General features: G+C 28.7%; 2 pseudogenes across 1 annotated transcript; one reads left to right on the plus strand and one right to left on the minus strand.

Annotated features, from left to right (window-relative positions):
• Positions 1 to 2,691: 2,691 nt before the first annotated feature.
• On the plus strand, positions 2,692 to 3,342 carry LOC111302416 (uncharacterized; annotated as a pseudogene).
• Positions 3,343 to 5,933: 2,591 nt separating this feature from the next.
• Positions 5,934 to 9,505, minus strand: LOC111302021 (scarecrow-like protein 3 pseudogene; annotated as a pseudogene). Its single transcript, XR_016328241.1, has one exon. The product of XR_016328241.1 is annotated as a scarecrow-like protein 3 pseudogene (transcript).
• Between the last annotated feature and the right edge of the window lie 8,712 nt (positions 9,506 to 18,217).

The raw sequence follows: 18,217 nt of genomic DNA on the forward strand, positions 1-18,217 counted from the left end.
GATTAGGTCGGAGCGTAGGTTAATGTGCAAATCCTGCGTGGGTCGAGCATGAGTCAGATGCCCAAAATGATGTTATTTTGAAGGCCTATAAATAGGCCTTTTTCTTTTTTTTTATTTAAATTTTCCTTTCTTCCCTCTTTCTCTATCCTTCAGAGCCTTTCTCTCTAAGAATTTATCTCCTTCACTAACCGCCGTGACAACCTAGATTCAGACCAGTCACCATCGTGCATCGGTGGTAGGAATCTTCAAAGGTGCTGAGAAATTTAAAGTTTCTCAAATTTTGACGATGTACCTAAATTTCGGTTGTCGGGAGCTTTAAAAGTTATCGAAAATTTTAAATTTTTTCAATTTTCGGTGACCCTAAAATATTTTTTAAATTTTTTAAAAAATTAAAAAAAAAAACACCTTTACAGCCTTCCAAACACATTTTCTAAACTAGTTTTACCTAAAAAAAAAATCTAGAATACCCAGATTAAGAAAATTTTTTGTTTATGGAATATTTTTTTACTTTTGGAAATTTTTTTGTTTTTTTCACTGCTAGTTCCTTTATGATAAGAGGATTGTGTTTTTTTTTTTTTTGTGAGTAGTTATAAAAAAATTGCTATATGTTTTTTTTTTGCAGTGTTCCTTATTTTTTTAGTTCTTTTTTTTTCCTTGATCGTATTCCCCTCCCTTTTTTCTCCCTCTTTATGTTTTGCAAAAATTAGCTCTATTTATAGAGTTTCTAAGATCTAAATCCCAGATCTTCTGGGATCCTTATGTAGAAAATTTTTGAGGCCTGTCTAGTGACTTTTGGTCACCAGATTTCATGCTACCAAGGTAGGCAATGTCAAGGGAGAAAAATGAACCACTCTGGCACCTTGATTTCAGCTACCAGAGTTGAAACCAAAATTCTTTTTGACTTTTTCTTATCTTTTTTTAAGATTAATTAATTAATTAATAATAATAATATAAATAAAATTATATTTAAGTTAAAATAGAATTAGACAAAATTTTTGCCTACACATCTAAATTAAAAATAATTTTAAAAAATCTAAATTTGAACAAAAATGAAAATAAAAAAAATATGAAATCTGAAAAAAAATGTCCATGTATTGGATGAAAATCCAAAAGATATTGTTAGTTGTGATATCCCTATATGCCTTATTATTTATCATTTGGCGAATAAGAGTTAGGAATGTTAATGGGTATAGTATGAGATTGGTAGAGTATTTTTCATCTCCATATCTAGATTTTTATATTATACATATCCCTAATACCCAATAAATATTTAAATCTATCCCCATTCTCATCCCTTCGAGTATTTAGTAAGTATAAATAATCTCCATGCTTATAACTTGTTAAAAAAAATCCAAAATTTATTTTTTTAGTTTATTATTTTTTAGTTTATCTTGTATATTTATATTATTTTTTTATAAATATATATTAATATATTTTTTAAATTGAAATATATTAATTCTAATTAATTTAAAATAATAATTTATATTATTTAATAAAAAATTTGTTTACTAAATATATAAATATATGTAGAGTGGAGTATCAGATAGGTATTTTATTATCTGTTCTTATTTCCGTACTTAATAAAATTTTAAAATCATATTCATCCTTATTCTCATAATGTAATACTCATCTTTATTTCTATTTGAGTAAAAAATTAAAATTTTCATTATATTCGAGTAATATTGACATCCCTATGAAAAATTGCGATCCGATTACATATTTGAACAAATTTTATGTGCCCACATGCAAAATGCTCATTTTTCATTTTAAGAATGGAGTTATTCCTAATTAAGAACCATAATTCACTATATAGGTTCATGTAGCCATATGATGCAACATCTAATAAATTTGATTTTTAAATTTTAGCACATATAATTTTTTTTTTATTCTCAAACTATAACCTCATTTATACCATAAAAAAGATTTACTGTTAACAATTTTAAGAAATCAATAATATTAGTTGTTAGAATCTCACTCTTTAAAAATGAAATTTTGAATATAACTCTTTTTTTATAGAAGATTTTGCACTTCTAACATTGAACCAAGTATTCAGTGATGGATCCATATGTGTAAATAGGATGTTTATGGATACCTCAAAAATTAAAAGACAAAAAAAAATACTCTGAACACCTGGAGATTTTTTTTAAAACACAATAATTATATATATATATATATTATAATTAGATATTCTAAAATAAATCCTGAATCCACAGTTGCAAATATTACTTGCAGGCGACAAACAACTTAGCCACAGCTATAACGTGAACCCCCGACAAACTTAACATCCAAGGGTTTGCAACTCCACTAGCTAATGCTTTTATCATGACCGTATGTTCATACTGTTCACATGTAGCAATTTATCTTAAACTCCTTCTCATTCTCCTTTCGGGGTTTGGGGAGGGGGCTTTAATAGAATGAATGTGGCTTACACCAAATTTTGTCAATCATATTTTTAGCCTTGATTAATTTGAGAACTGAGGAATAAATGAATCAAATTACTCAAGTGACCACTCATTTTTCCAAATATTCTAATCACTCTGTTTTGCCATTCACCTAAAATTAAGCATATATGATGCAACCAAAAAAAAGTTAGACAAGTTTTCCTCTCAATATATATATCGAACCACACCAGACCAGACCAGATCAGATCAATCAAAATTTTAGAGGGGAAAAAAAAAACAAATATAGTAAATGGCCTCTGCAAGTTTCAGTTTCTTGAGCTTGGCAATTTTGATGATTGCTGGAACCCTTGTTTTCGGAGACCAAGGGGTGTCAGTTCAGTGCGAAACTAGCATTCCGAACCTTATTTCACAATGCTCCCGGTATGTGTGAAGTCCAGGGCCAAATGTCCCTCCCTCCAAGGGTTGCTGTGATCTGGTAAAAAATCTCGATATTCCATGCATTTGCAAGCTTGTTACGATGGAGGTGGAGAAGCTTGTTAGCATGGAGAAGGTCGTCTATGTAGCTCGATCCTGTGGCTTGACTGTCCAGCCTGGAATGAAATGTGGAAGTAAGATTTTATCATTACATTATTCGAAAATTTCCATGTTTCTGTTTTTAGTGTTTCTTAGATTATTTATTTTCAATTATTTTTTTTTGTGTTGTTTGATTGTTTCAGGTTTCACTGCTCCACCTGTTTGAGGCCTGGAAAAAATAATAATAATAATAATAAAGAGAGAGAGAGAGAGAGCTGATCGATGAGAGTTGTAAACTTCATTAGAATAATTAATATGAGTAAGTGAAGTTTGTGATTATTGCATATATCCCATGTATGCTGGTTTTCAGAGTAGCTACGTAAAAGTTTCAGTTTTCTCAAAGTGGAACACAAAGAAGAATTTTTTTTTTTTTTTGGTTTTATATTTTTAAAATTGAAATGAATTTAATTAACTATCAATTTAATGCCTAGGCAGATAGGCAAAAGATAATTATAGACTGAGTTTTAAAACAAAAAGCACATTAATAATTTGTATTTTTTTTCTCAGCCAAAAAAATTTTAACAAAAAACGTTGCTAGAAAACTAGCAACAAGCCAGCAACAGAGTAAAAACTCAACTGTAAGTATAAATATGGGAAAGAAAAACCAATGAAAGCTAAAAATACAGAAATCAAATTAATAATTTGTGATTAAGTGCTTAAATGGAATATTAATCATTAACACATTAACGGTTAATGTGTTGATTTGGTTGTAATTATTTACAATTAATGAATTTTTTTCTAATATGTGATGTAAACAAGTTAAGCACTAAAACATACTAAATTCTATCTTTTTGTGCCAATGATTTATTATTGATTTACGTTTACACTTGCTTGGATGATTATTGAATTAAAGATTGGTTACATTTAGTTTTTACAATTTAATTCAATTAATTCATAAAATTATCTTTAAAAAATAACATCTAATAAATTTAAAATTCATATCTCAAAACTTATAATTGTCCTTTTATTCTCTTTTGTGAAAATAAATGCCTATCGAAGCCCAACAAAATATCCACTAATGTAACCCATCGATTCATTTTTTCAGGCTAGCCAGAAGGTCCACCTTTCATGAGATACGTGTTGGAGATAGCCATGAAATGCTCAATGCAATAATTAGTGAATACGAACCCAAACAGTCTTTCGAGATTAGGAACGTGTGGAATGATCGAACCGTTGAGCAAAAAACAGGGCTCGTTGTCTGATGCCCACTTGACATACATAAACATGAAAATTACAAGACATAAAGTCAATAAATCGGACTATTTGTTTACAATTGAAAAGACTAAAACCAAGTAAGCAGTGAATCAAATTTGTTCATTTGGACGAGCATGCAAGGCCTAAGGAGAAATGCATAAAATTCCAAATATAACCAATAGGAAAACAGCCGATAGCGTTTCATCTAACTTGAAACAACGTAAAATATAGACGTGCCATTGTATAATTTCATTTTGACCTTAAACAAAATTACCTTTCAGCTAGCTCTCCCTTCGGTTTCAAAAGTATATATATATATATATTTTATAAAAAAAATTACAATTTGAAAATAAAAAAAAATTATGAATATTAAAATTTAAATTCTAAACACGTTGAATAACACGTTTTAATAGTGACAACTGAACTAAGCTTTTGGTTCCAAAAGTATCGTTGAAACCATACAGTGATGTAGGATTGCTAGGTCTAACCTGAAATCTAAAGGAAAACAGAGAAAATCAAGTTCAGAAAAGAGAAAAAGACAAGGTTGACTGCATAGACCTAGTGGTCCTTCGTCAGCCCCACAGCGAAGATTTGTATCACATAATTAAATGAGCAAATAATGCTGGCTGGAAAATTCTTTGATAATATAATTGTGAACTTGTTGCATAATAGTCGTCATTCCGAAATGGATTGACGGACAAATATTAGCAGTTAACTACAAATGAACGAAATATTCCAATTCCAAGCAATGACATCGCCAGTTATATTATCAAAGATAAGCCAATTTTGTGAGATTAGGGGTATTGTTTGGATGCCTGAATTTCATAGAAAATTATAAGCCAAAAGCTGCATCATCAGCTAAGTGTTGTGGGGCTCTAAAGTTTAATGGTGGGATGACATGCACATGCAAGCTCGTCACCAAAATTGAGCAAAAGCTGGTTTATGTTGCAGGAGCATGTGGCCAACAACTCCTTCAATGGACCCATTGTAGAAGTAAGACTGTCTTTCGCTAGCCAAGACTAAGAATTATTTGATATTTGGATTTTTTTTTTTAATTTCGACAAAAAAAAAATTTGAACATGCTCTTTGAGTTGACAATATATACACTTATTTGCCAATATCAGTGTTTAACCGAATACCCAATGGAGTGGTTCTAATTTCAAATGTGGTAAGGAGTAGGTTGGATTTATTTTCATAGATTTTTATTAATTTATTTGCCAATTTACAGAACAATACTTTTTGTTTTAGGAAAACTTCATATTGCAATTGTAGATGTTAATGTCGGTGCAATTACAGAGGCTAATGTTGATGAGTATTTGTTTCATATAGATATTATAATTTATAACACAAAACGATAATATAATATAAAAACAATATAAAAAAAATATATAAATGTGACATAATTTAAAATTTTATAAAAATTATATATAAATTTAATAAAAATAAAAAATATATATGTACTTTTTGTCTCGATACATAATTATATGTAATTTTCATATAAAATATAATATATATATGTATATAAATTATCAATATTTTATACAATATAAATATATAAATTATGGGATTTAATTTTAGGTTGTAAAGTTCCCCGTGGCATAAAACTGAGATAAGCAAGAGAGGCTTGCAACTAAGCTCTCAAAGAGAAAAATATCAACTGCTATAATCGATAATCCGATTACTAAACCATCTGAAATGAGAAGGAACAGCGGTAGTAAAATAGTGAGAAAACAAGCAATTCTAAGAAAACACCAAACATTGTACTTTGTTTAAAGTTTACGGTACCATAACATCGTACTTTGTTAATGGACCACACGAAGTCACTATGGATACTAAAAGAGTTCCCTGCCTACCAGGGTAACCCCCCATGAGATTAGAGTTTAACAGAGTGCAACAAGGAATGAGAGGGGCTACTTTTTACTGCCATTGGAAACATCAAGACTCAGAAACATAGTCTGACACCATAACTCAGTTCCAAAGTATAGGTGCCAATCTTAACTTCGATTCAATAAGATGAAGTTGGAATCATGGTATGTAAGAGGATTGTATATATCTATATATATACATAGTAGGAATTGAGAAACAGACATGAACTGGTAAAAAAAAAAAAAAGAAAATAATTTCGATGAAGCACTAAAGCACTAGGCGAACAACTGATGTAATTGGCATAGAATGCTTGGAGAGGAAAGCGAAATGGAATCAGTTTCCAGAAGAGATTAGGAGCAGGATTGGCGGGTTTATATTGCATAGAAATAATTCAGAAAACAGTGTGTAGTTTCAAGCATCTTGGTTGACTTATCTGTTTAAATTTGTGATCTGTCATCAATCTCTCATTTAATCAAGAGAGAGAGAAACATAGAGAGCAAGATAACTAATCGTACAATGCACTCCAAAGTAGAGCTTTAAACCAGAACACACTGCCTTCCGCTTCTTGGCCTACTGGCAAAGATGCCTTTAAGAAGGAATGAAAGCTTGGGTTCGAAACTAGCCAACCCCTCCCCCATCCCCAAGTCCTGTAGACCAAAAAAAAAAAAAAAACACTACACGCCAGATATCAGTATTGAGTTTCTTTAGATGAAAAACAAAATGGAAAATTACCAGGGGAATTTCACATAAGACTCGGAGCATATGGGGTAGTTTTCTAATCATTCTAAAAGTAAGCACTAAAAGATGAACGGAATCCTTTTGTTTTAATTAATAAAAGTAAAGTAAAAAACTTAGATACCAGGAAATTAAATGTTGCCATAGTTTACTTCCTACACCTCCAAGCTGATATTGAAAACAGTGGTCCATCTTGCCAGCAAATTACTACGCATCCATTCTCTTCCTTCATTTTATACCCATCACAGTTATAACCCTGCAGCAATCTCCTCGCCTGCAACATGCCATAGTAACTCAAAGGAACGTTTCCAAAGCTGGCCAAATCAAGCCTTTGAATCCACTTCTCAAGCTTTTCATGTCTCTCCTTCCTCTCAGCTCCCTCACAGGCTATTATGTTCTTTATTTCCTCTCCAAACAGCATCTTTTCCACTTTAAGTCTCTCCAAAGATGCTTTTGAGACGGTAGACTCCAAACAATCAAACAATGCTGCATAGAAGTAAAGAGATTCTAATAACCTCTCCATTAGAGTAGATCCATTATGATTAGAATCTTGTTCTGTTACCACCATGAGTTTAGGTGACAAACCCCACAATGCATTAAGAAAGCTATCTGCCTTCACTGAAGCAGTTGACCATAGCGGTGAGGATGAGGCTGAATCAGGGCTAGGGCTACATCCATTAACCATATCTTTTTCAAGCAACTCTCCTAAAGTGCTCTGGTTCAATTGAAGGGCTCTTTGCAAGTGAATTCCATCCAAATTCTTTGATGCTAATGGTGATTTCTTCCGAAGGAGTTCATCATCAGAAGCCAAAAGCAAGTGCAGTTGGAGAACAGAGCTGATTGCCAGAGCCTCCCCTGTTTTAACACGCAATTTCTCAGTGTCAAGATTCTCTAATTTGCTAACAATGGGATTAAACTGGAACGGAATGTCTAATTTCTCAGCTTGTTCAGTCAATCTATGAGCCATTTGATCCAAGACTTCTTTCTGTTGATGAATCCCAGTAATTCTCAAATGAGGTGGCCCTTCTGGCCTTGCACTCAATGCTTGAATAAGTGCAATCCACTGTGAGGGTTCAGCTGCATTGAGATCAATTATATGAACCATCTTCTCACCTTCCATTGCTTCTATTATAGCTTGGTTGGTAAGAACAAAGGCCACCTTCAAAAAGGGGAACATCTCAAAAAACAGTTTCCGAACAAGGACTTCTTCTGAAACCAAAGTTATCTTTGTGGAATTGAGGGCGTTGTGGAGACCAGGCCAGCCTTTCAGGATTCTGTCAGCAAGTGCCTCAGTAAAATATGCAGCCATTCGCTGCATAGTATCACCATCAGGAGAAGCAAGTTGGGATATTTGCTCAAGGGAAATATTTGCATTTTCAAGGCTACCAGTAGCTACATGATTAGCACAAGTGAGCAATAAATGGATCAAATATAAACCCCTTTCTTCAGATTTTAACTCTCTAAGCCATGGATATGGTGATCCTAACTTAGACGAGAGTGACATCATGGAAAAAACTTGGAGAGGTGATGATATTACAGAAGATGATTCGTCTTGGAACATTGGCACTGTTAAAAGAAAGAGCCTAGAAGATTTTGAATATAAGAAGCAAAACTAGATTCTAATTGCCAAAAGACAATGAATGCTAATAAAAGTCATGGTCTTTTTGTGAAGAGAAAATATCAAAATTTTAGGCAAGATTCAAAATCGCATGAACTGAAAGTAACAGAGGATAGTTGACATTCATGAGATTTGACCAAAATGGAACCAGATTCATAGTATTTTGATGCCAAAAGAACCTGAATTTTTATAACAAATGCATCAGACCAAATATCCAAAGAGAAAAGATTAACAAGTCTAACAATGGAAGGGTTAGGATATAACCGAAAGAGTAACACAACCCCAATTGTATTTTGGAAAACACAATGAAAGATTAATTCTTTCAAAAGACAAGTTCATGAAGTAATGGAAATCCCATTAATTCATACCAAATTCAAAAGGAAAAAAAATGCAACACTTACAGAAGAGGAAAAAAGACAAAAATAATGCCAATAGAAGAGCTTAGTAATAACAGGAGAAGAAGGGTTGAGCCAAATCCTGGCTGGTTTTTGCAATTGATCAAGAAGCCAAATGAAAGCACATAAAAGTTCCCAAGATTTGAATCTGTTGAAGCTCACAAAGCCATTTCTTATTCTGGGTTTATGAAAAATAAGACAGTCAAAATTGGGTTCAAACCCTCAATTAAAAGCTCTGAGGTTTGGAAGGGAGGGGGGAGGCATTGCTTTGCTCATGGCAACGATATCGACAATGCGTGAAGGAAGGTTTTGTCGGTTTATGATTTGTTGTCGTTTCCTCTTTCAGTGGAATATGGAAATCTATTAGAAGTTTGAGCTTTTTCTTTTCCTCTGAGCTTTTGTCTTTACTTTCCTTCCATAGCTTCCTCTTTATTTCTCCCTCTAAAAACAAAAGAAAGCGGCCAACTTTTTATTGTTTTTGTCCTTTCATTAGTTGGACAGGGAATCCGGGGCTGGCCTCTCAAAAGCCCTCTACTCTTTCCTTTTGTATATTCCCAAAGGTCAGATGATGCCAACCACGCCCTGACAATGACCAACAACGCCCCTCAGTTTTGTTTCCTAATGGGGCAAGTGTGGGGGGATTGCAAGAAAACTCTCCAAAATGCTTCCAAAACTTGGTTTTGTTTTGTTTGCTTTCGAACCCAAAGACCATGCAATTGTTTTTATCTTCTTATATTAAGACCAAGCGACAAGTTAAGAAAACATCCAAATTTTAAACTAGATAGTATACTTATAAGTAGTAAAAAATATAATGATATATTTTTTATCCGATAATATAAATATATATAAAATTTGGATTTAACGTAAACAAATTTTTAATAATGTAATGAATAAAAATATCATGTTTACATAATTGAACACATGATCTAATTATATAATTAATCGGAATCAAGAATTGAGTCATTGAATCAAGCGGTTTGATCATCAAGCTGATTTGAGTTTGATAAGTATGGTTGAAATAATAATTTGTATTCATTTATTAATTCATTAGTTTTTTATTTAATTACGCAACTAGTAAGTTTATATATCTTCTTATAGAGTTTTAATATCATATTTGATGTTTAGGATGATAAATAAGATAGGATGATAATCATTGTATATTATATATAATTTGTATGCAAAAAAAAAAAAAAGATAGAATTGTAAGGATGATTAATCATCTTCCTTGTACAAAATGATTCAATCCTTTCAAAGTAGAGAAAATTATTTTTAATTTATGAATTGAACCTACATATATTATTATACCCTTGAAAATCACATTAATAATTTAAATTATATAAATTTTAAAACAAGATAATTTTGACCAATAAATAAATTATTATATCCTAATTTTTACGTACATTAAATACAAGATAGTATGATATTATTTAATTTAATACTAATTATAATATTATCTTATCCTATCATATCATAATCTTATACACCAAGTGCACCCTAAGAATACTATCTTATAAAAAAATAATTCATGTTCTATATCAATATATATATATATATATATATTTCATTCAAATTATGTCATAAAATAATATTTTTGAAAAATTAGCTTAGTTTCACCGAAAAATTAATGCACATTACTAATTTAAACATTCATCATTTAATGATCTTGTTAAGATCATGATAGCTCCAATACTAATCGATAGACTAAAAACCCAAAATCAAGTCAACATTCATTCAGACAAGTGAAAACGAAATCAAATAATAAATCATGCACATAAGATATAATAATTTAATGTGATTCAATACTTTATTTACTTACCTCCACGAATGAGAGAAAAAATTAACTAGTTGTAAAAAATTACAAACATATGATCTCAATCCCAAACTGATCTCTGACTATCCCTTATTGATATGTAACATCAATATCTTGCTATTTTAGCATATTTGTTGATAGAAGACTTTGGAAAGCTATTTCTTTAAAATTCTGGAATTCTTTAGCCTGTTTGACTAAGAACTTAGCTAAGTTGGTCATCCCTTTTCGAAAGCTGGTTTTGTTTTCTGAGAGATGGGATTTTCATACTTTGTTTAACAAATTATAGACTTGTGGTTCAAGTCCAGGATTGTAAAAATCTTTTATCTCTGGGTTAGAGAATTTTGTTCGTTCCAACAGTTGTTCTGTGGAAAAAACTATTTGAGAATAACTCATAGGTATCCAGTCGTTTGGATCTTGAGCAAATTGTGAGTATTCTAGTTGAATCCTCATGAAAGGGGATCGATAAAAAGGTTGTTGATACAGATATAATCCTTGGTTAGGATTATTGTAAAAGTTAAATCCTTGGTTAAGATTTGGAGAGATCAGGGGCCATGGAGAAGAAGGAGTAGAAGAAGAGGACTTTTTACCTGTTTTTTTCTTTATGGCTCTCCATTCACCTGTATCATGGATTAGGTGTTTTCCTCGATCTATGGGGTCGACTCAGGAAGTCTGCAAGGAGGTTTTTGTCTCCATTGATGAATTCTACCTGAAAGTGATAAGAACAAATAAAATTGTACCATCTAATTCACCTGGGATTATCAGAAAGCTTTCTATTTTGGAGAAAGTTTTTAACTGCTTGGTTATCTGTTCGGATAACAAAGATCTCCGGAGCTAAATAGATGTGAAATCATTGTACACAATTTTTTATGGCTAATAATTTTTTTTCAAATATAATATAATTTATTTCGTTCGGCTTGAACTTATCGAAATTGTAGCCACAAATCAATTCATCTTTTTTATGTAGATTTTTAGCCTTTAAGACACATCCTCAATGTTCATCACTGGCATCTGTCAGTCCCTTTTAGTCTTATGAAATATTCTTATACCAAATATTCAAACACACACACCCATATGAACCTTTTTCAATCTCTTCTAGTCTTATGGAAAGTATATCTCATAAAAAATTTATAACTCTTTTACATTTTTTTTCATAAATCCTATAAAGACTGTCACTACTTCTAAACATACTAACATATTTATCAAGAATCTATTTACTCTTAAAATTCTTCTCTTACAAGTATTCTTCTCTATTAAGTAATATCTAACCACTTTTCAAAAAATCTCAATTAAATCTCTTATGAGATTTCATTCACTATTCATAATAATCTTCATCTTAACTCAAATTTCATTAAATTATTATTCTTCACGCTTGGTTGCACTCGTAATAGAATTATCACAATCATCTTTTCTTGTGTGTTTTAATCATTTCATGCAATTCGATCTCTCAACATATAAACTCAAACTCCTCTATTAAATCAAGATTTTTCAGGTTTTCCTCTTTCCACGTCTTGAATCTTTGGTCTGATACATATTGTTAAGATCGAGATAGCCTAATACTAGTTAATAGGCTAAAAACCCCAAATCAAATTGACATTCATCCAAATAAACAGAAGTGAAATCAAACCATAAATCATTCACACAAAAGATAACAATTTATATTCACCATTTTATTTGTCTACCTCCATGGATAAAAAAAAGACCCATTAGTGATAAAAAATTATAAACATACAATCTTAATTCTTAACGATCCCTAATTGATCTCTAATGATCCTAAGCTAATCTCTAATGATTTTAATATGATCTTTATCCCATTTATCATAAACATACAATCTTAATTATTAACGATCCCTAATTGAACTCTAATGGTCCTAAACTAATCTCTAATGATTTTAATATGATCTTTATCCCAAATTGATTTCTAGTGATCCCAATTCAAATATTCACACACATACTCATGTGAATCTTTTCAGTTTCTTATAGGCAACTCACAAATATAATTTTCATAAATCAATTGACTCTTTCAGTTTTTTTAAGTCTTATGGAGTATTTTCATATCAAACATTTAAACATACACACTCATATGAACTCTTTCAACTTTCTCTAGTCCTATGGGATGTGTATCCCATAAAAATTCTTAAATCTTTTTCTCATTCTTAGCGCTTTAAAAACTTTTATTATTTATAAACTTACTAACTTGCCTATTAAATTTTTTTTTCTCATAAAACTCTTTTTTTGCATGTGTTTTCTTCATAAACAATATCTAGCAAATCTCAAAAAAATTTCAATCAAATTTTTATTAAAATTGTGTCACCATTCCTAACAATCTAATATAAAATATAATAAATAATTAGATTTTACAATAATATAATTATATAACATGATTTGGTTGAAAAGGTTATATCTTATGAAATAACTTCAAAAATAATTTTTTGTATCATCAATATACTAAAATAATTTACTTTCTAATTTCTTTTGATATATTATTGTACTTTATGTAAATTGCAATCAAGTATATACATATGTATTAAGTCAATAATTGTGTAATTTATTTGATTTATTATAAAATATTAAAATTTAATATGATAACCTCAAATACAAAAAAATAAATGTTCATATATAATAGATTGCCTTAGGAGATTGAACAATAATATATATAAATAAGAGATTCACTCGTATTAATATAATTCTTACATTCTTTTGAATTATTGGTTAAAAATTATTAAATTCAAAAATATTATTTTAATTCAAATAAATCATAAATTTAATTTTGATCTAAATTTTTTAAGTAGTTATAAATCATAGTAATATAAATAAATCTTTTCTCATATATATATATATATGTATATATATATGCCCATCATTGTGTATAAGGACAAAAGTAACGAGAACTCATCATAATAATATATCTATTTATAAATCTTATCTTAGCTCTAGAACCAATAATCTTGATTCACTGTTTGAACATCATATCCCTTCAACTTTTAAATGAGGAATGTGAGAATTTCGATTAAAATCCATTCAAAAGAACATTACCATAAACGTACAGTTCCCCCATTTCTTCGTGCAGAATATTATTTTATGAAAAAACAACACTTTTCTACCACTATCATTATTTTAATAAATAAATAAAAAAAAACACAATATAACAGTTTTTTAATAATCACAAATTAGCTTAAGCAACAAATCCATCTAAATCTAAGCAAGTTAGAATGGTCTTAATTCTTTCTTTTTAGCACATAAAGTTGGTGAACTTTGAAATTATTAAATCTTAATTTCCTTTTTTTTTTTTTTGAGGAATTAGTGGTAGCATTTGGTTTGTCGTGTCCAATTATGAGACCTCAGAAATTGATGTTTTCTCCTCTTTTTATTGTAAACAAATACTTTTGAAGTATTACACAACTGTCCTCACCTACCTGAATTAAGTTTCTATTTATGAGTATTTTGGGAGTTTTTGCACCGGACGAAAACTTGCATTTTAGGATTAGATTTTTCTAGTTATTAAAACTCCCAAATAAAATATAATTAAAAATAATTTGGTATTTATGTGTGTGTAGATATATATATATATATATATATATATACTAGTTTTTGGCCACGTGCTATGCACATGATAGTCAATTAAAATATAATATAATAATTTAATTTTAGTATTTATAATTATGATAGTAAATAAAATTTAAAATTAAAAAAATATAAATAAAAAAACTCAATAAAAAGTTTTATAAAAAATAAACATCTAATCTTTCTCTATTTTGATCTTCCTTTTGAGAAACTTTTTCTTTAAGTTTTTTAATGTAAGGTTATCATCTATATCTTCATCTTTCCCTAGATAATCGTCTTCTATTATAATCAAATTGGATTGAATATTTTCCTTCTTTTTTGCCTTTTGCTTTTTCATGAGCTTTCTTTTTCTTTTCTTTATTGGTAAATCTTTATCTTCAATTTTATGTATTTTTGAAGTAATCAATCATCGTTTCACTAATTCAAGCTCTCGTTTTTGATCTATTTGCACTGAAAATTTAAATTCCTTATTTAGACTTAAAACCAGATTGTTGTAATAATCAAGTTCTCCTCTTTTCTTTGTTTCTTCCTGCAATTAAATAATAATAATGTTATAAATAATATATTATATTATATTAAAATTAAATTACATTTATGCAAATAATAATTCATTACCTTATCATTCAAATAGTTGAGATATTTTTGAAATTTCATAACTAATGAGAGTTTTTGTTGCTTGAAATAAAGTGAGTATAATACTTTCCTTTCCATCATTGATCTCCATTTCTAATATTAACATGATATAAATTAGTTTGAAATTCATTTGATTAGAATAAAAAATGTATTTTATGTATACAACATGCTATTATAATGAAATTTCTTACCTCAGTCCAAATTTTGTAGTGAATTTTCTGTAGTTTTTGCACCACGCTTGGTTGATGTCTTCATCAATTTTAACCTTCCCCTTGCATTCTTTATAAGCATCATACCAAGGTTTTTCTTTATTCGTAATATTCATTACAGTTGCTTTGAATGAATATATCATAATCTACAAAATTAAAGAAAATCAATTTTTTATAGTATTTCAAAAATAATAATTTAATAGAAGTGAATATTATAAACCTTTGTAGTTACAAATGATGGATTAATGATTTGTTCCAAAGTGACTTCCAATTCTTCCATTTTTTTCTTAGGCATTGAGTACGATATCACATTGTGACTTTTGTAATCAGAAATCATAATAAATTAATTAATTAATTAATATAAAATAACTTTTTATTTCTAGAATATTTGAGTGTAATGTATTTAAAGAAAATAAAGAACTTACCATTTTCTTAATTTGTTTGCCTTTTTTATTGTAGGATTAACAATGATGGAAGATACTGCGAATGTGTTTAGTTGATAAAAACCTGAAAAATATACGATTAGTAAATGATAAGTTTTAAAAAAATTAAACTATTTGAAAATTTGACCAAGTTTATAAAAGTTAAGAAATGTTAAAAACTTAAACAAGTTATAGCTAAAATAAAATATATCAATTACCTTGATATGTATTTCCTTGTACATTTAATAATGCAATAATTGGTCTTTCTTCTTTCATGTCTTCAAGTAAATGACCTTCAATTTCCATTAAACTTCTCCACAATAGTACTTAAATGGATTTCATCTTGCAATTATATATATATATATATAATGATCTTTATTAAATAACTTTTAAATGATGAAAATATTTAAAAATAACTATAGTATAATATATACTTACTTATCATTCATTATTGTTATTTGATGCTTTGCATTGTGTCCCATAATACAATATTTGACTTCAATAACAAAGCCTAATGTGTTTGTAATTAACATATGTTAATATTAATAAATAAATTAAATATATATTTATTTTACCAAAATTCATATAAAATGAAGAAAACTTACCAAATATTTCTCCTTTTGGGATTTCCATCACTTTATCCATTGGATGATAATCAAGCTATGTTTTTTCCAAACTTATAGGAGTTTTTGCTTCTCTTATGTTGGTATAAAATGTAATTGTTAACTCAATCTTTTTGTTAAAATTAAAATGTTCTTTCTTAATAGATTTGACAAATGCATTTTATACAATATATGATTTGTCTTTCATTAAAGAGACTTAAAATTTTGTTATTGTCTCATTAAACATCATAGTTGAAATTTTTGTTCCTTGCAGTTACACTATCAACAATTCCTTGATATAATTCAGATCGAGTATTTGATTGCTTTACCTTGTAAAAATCAAGCCTTGATGTTTCGATTTTAATATACACATATACAACAAATTGTAGAAATAATCGCCCAGCCAAAAAGTATATAGTTATTGTTATTTCAAACTCTCTGATTTGAAATTTGAAACAATAATATACCCTTATTGACACATTTCTACTCTTTTCTGCAACAATTCCTAAAGTAATAAACAAATTTTAGAGTTTAGTATTTTAACTACCAATTTAACAATAAAACATAAGATTATTATAGGAAATAAAATATCAATAAGTTAACGAAATGCTAAAAACTTGTACAAATTCTAAAGTAACTAAAAGACTAATGCTACAAATCTTTAACATAAAACTAACATTAATCAGTATATAAAAATAAAAAATTAACAAAGTATGATTAGATATTATAAAATAAAAAATTAGAATCTTTTCCATAGGAAGCTAATATTTATTGAGGAATTGATTGAATGAATAGTGCATGTATTTTTTTTATCGTTTAGCAAAGTACAATTTTATGTAAGAAAGTGAAAATTTTAAAATAATCTACTAATAATGAAAGTAACTAATTCTAGATAAAAATTTTACTATATATGATATGATAAAAGTAATGAGAAATAAATAACATTTAAAAAATTAAACATATAATAATTTTAAAAATATTAAGTTCATGATAATTACCTTCACATTTTCCTTCAAAAATTTCTTTTGTTGAATGAAAGATGATCTATTTCCAATAATGTTGCTTTATTCTCATTAGCATTATTCAAAATAACTTTCTTGATATTTTGATGACAACCAACTTCTCCATTTGGAAAGAGTAAAGGATACTGTAAGGGATCATAACAACTGAAATAATGTTTAATTCTATATCGTCTTCTTAAATGAGCATGAACTATGATATCTTTTTCAAATGGAATGCTTAAGTTGTTTCCTTCAACCCATATAGTAGCAACTTGATTAGCAGATGGACAATTATAAATTCGTTGATCTAGATTAGCATTTGTTGCAATACAAATTTCAAAATGCTTAAAAGAAGATATATCCTTTAATTTTCGTAAAACTTAGGCATAAAGATTTTCTTCTAGAATTTTTATTAGCATCTCCACAACTTTTGCACTTAAGTTTTCATTATGCTTTGTTTTCATTCTATTTTGAAACTTTTTAACACCACAATAATTATAACATGGAATATTCTTCAATTGATGTAATGGAGAAAATGAAGGAGTATACAATGTTTCCCTTGATAAAATAGTTTCATATTAATTCTAAAGAAAATTGAAATAAATACAATTGTATGTTTTTCATTTAAAAATCATATAAAACTAACATTGTTTGTCATATAAAGAAGATAGAGCTATGTATAACCAGTCATTCTTTCGTCTCCTTTTTGCTTAGGATAATCATCTATTGGTGCTTTCATCGATTGAAAGTAATTGCATGTTCTATTAATTGAACGATTAATTCTTTTATTGTTTGAAAATTTTGTTATACATAAATTTTTATTATATTTAAATATTAAAGTACATAACTTTAAAAAATAAAATAAATTAAATATCTAACCTTGATATCTTGTCATGCTCTAATGAATTTCATTTCACCTTAAAAGAATTCACCAATCGTAACTTTTTTTCTTGATTTCAAGTCAAATTTGATGTAGGGAATTTCAAGCAATCAACAGATAGTTTTGTAATGGAAATGAGCCAACTACTTGTCTGCAAAAAAGAGAAGAATTTTTATACAAAAAGATAGAAAGATAAACATGCATAAGTTTTGCACAAAAAAATCACATAAGAGTTTTCATTTAAAAGATATTGTTCAATGTCTAACTTCATCTAAACTTTTTAATGGTAATGACATTATGCATATTAAATTTGAAT

This window comes from Durio zibethinus, chromosome 15, assembly GCF_047325235.1.
Source record: "Durio zibethinus cultivar Kanyao isolate XHJ-2024 chromosome 15, ASM4732523v1, whole genome shotgun sequence".
Classification (NCBI taxonomy): domain Eukaryota; kingdom Viridiplantae; phylum Streptophyta; class Magnoliopsida; order Malvales; family Malvaceae; genus Durio; species Durio zibethinus.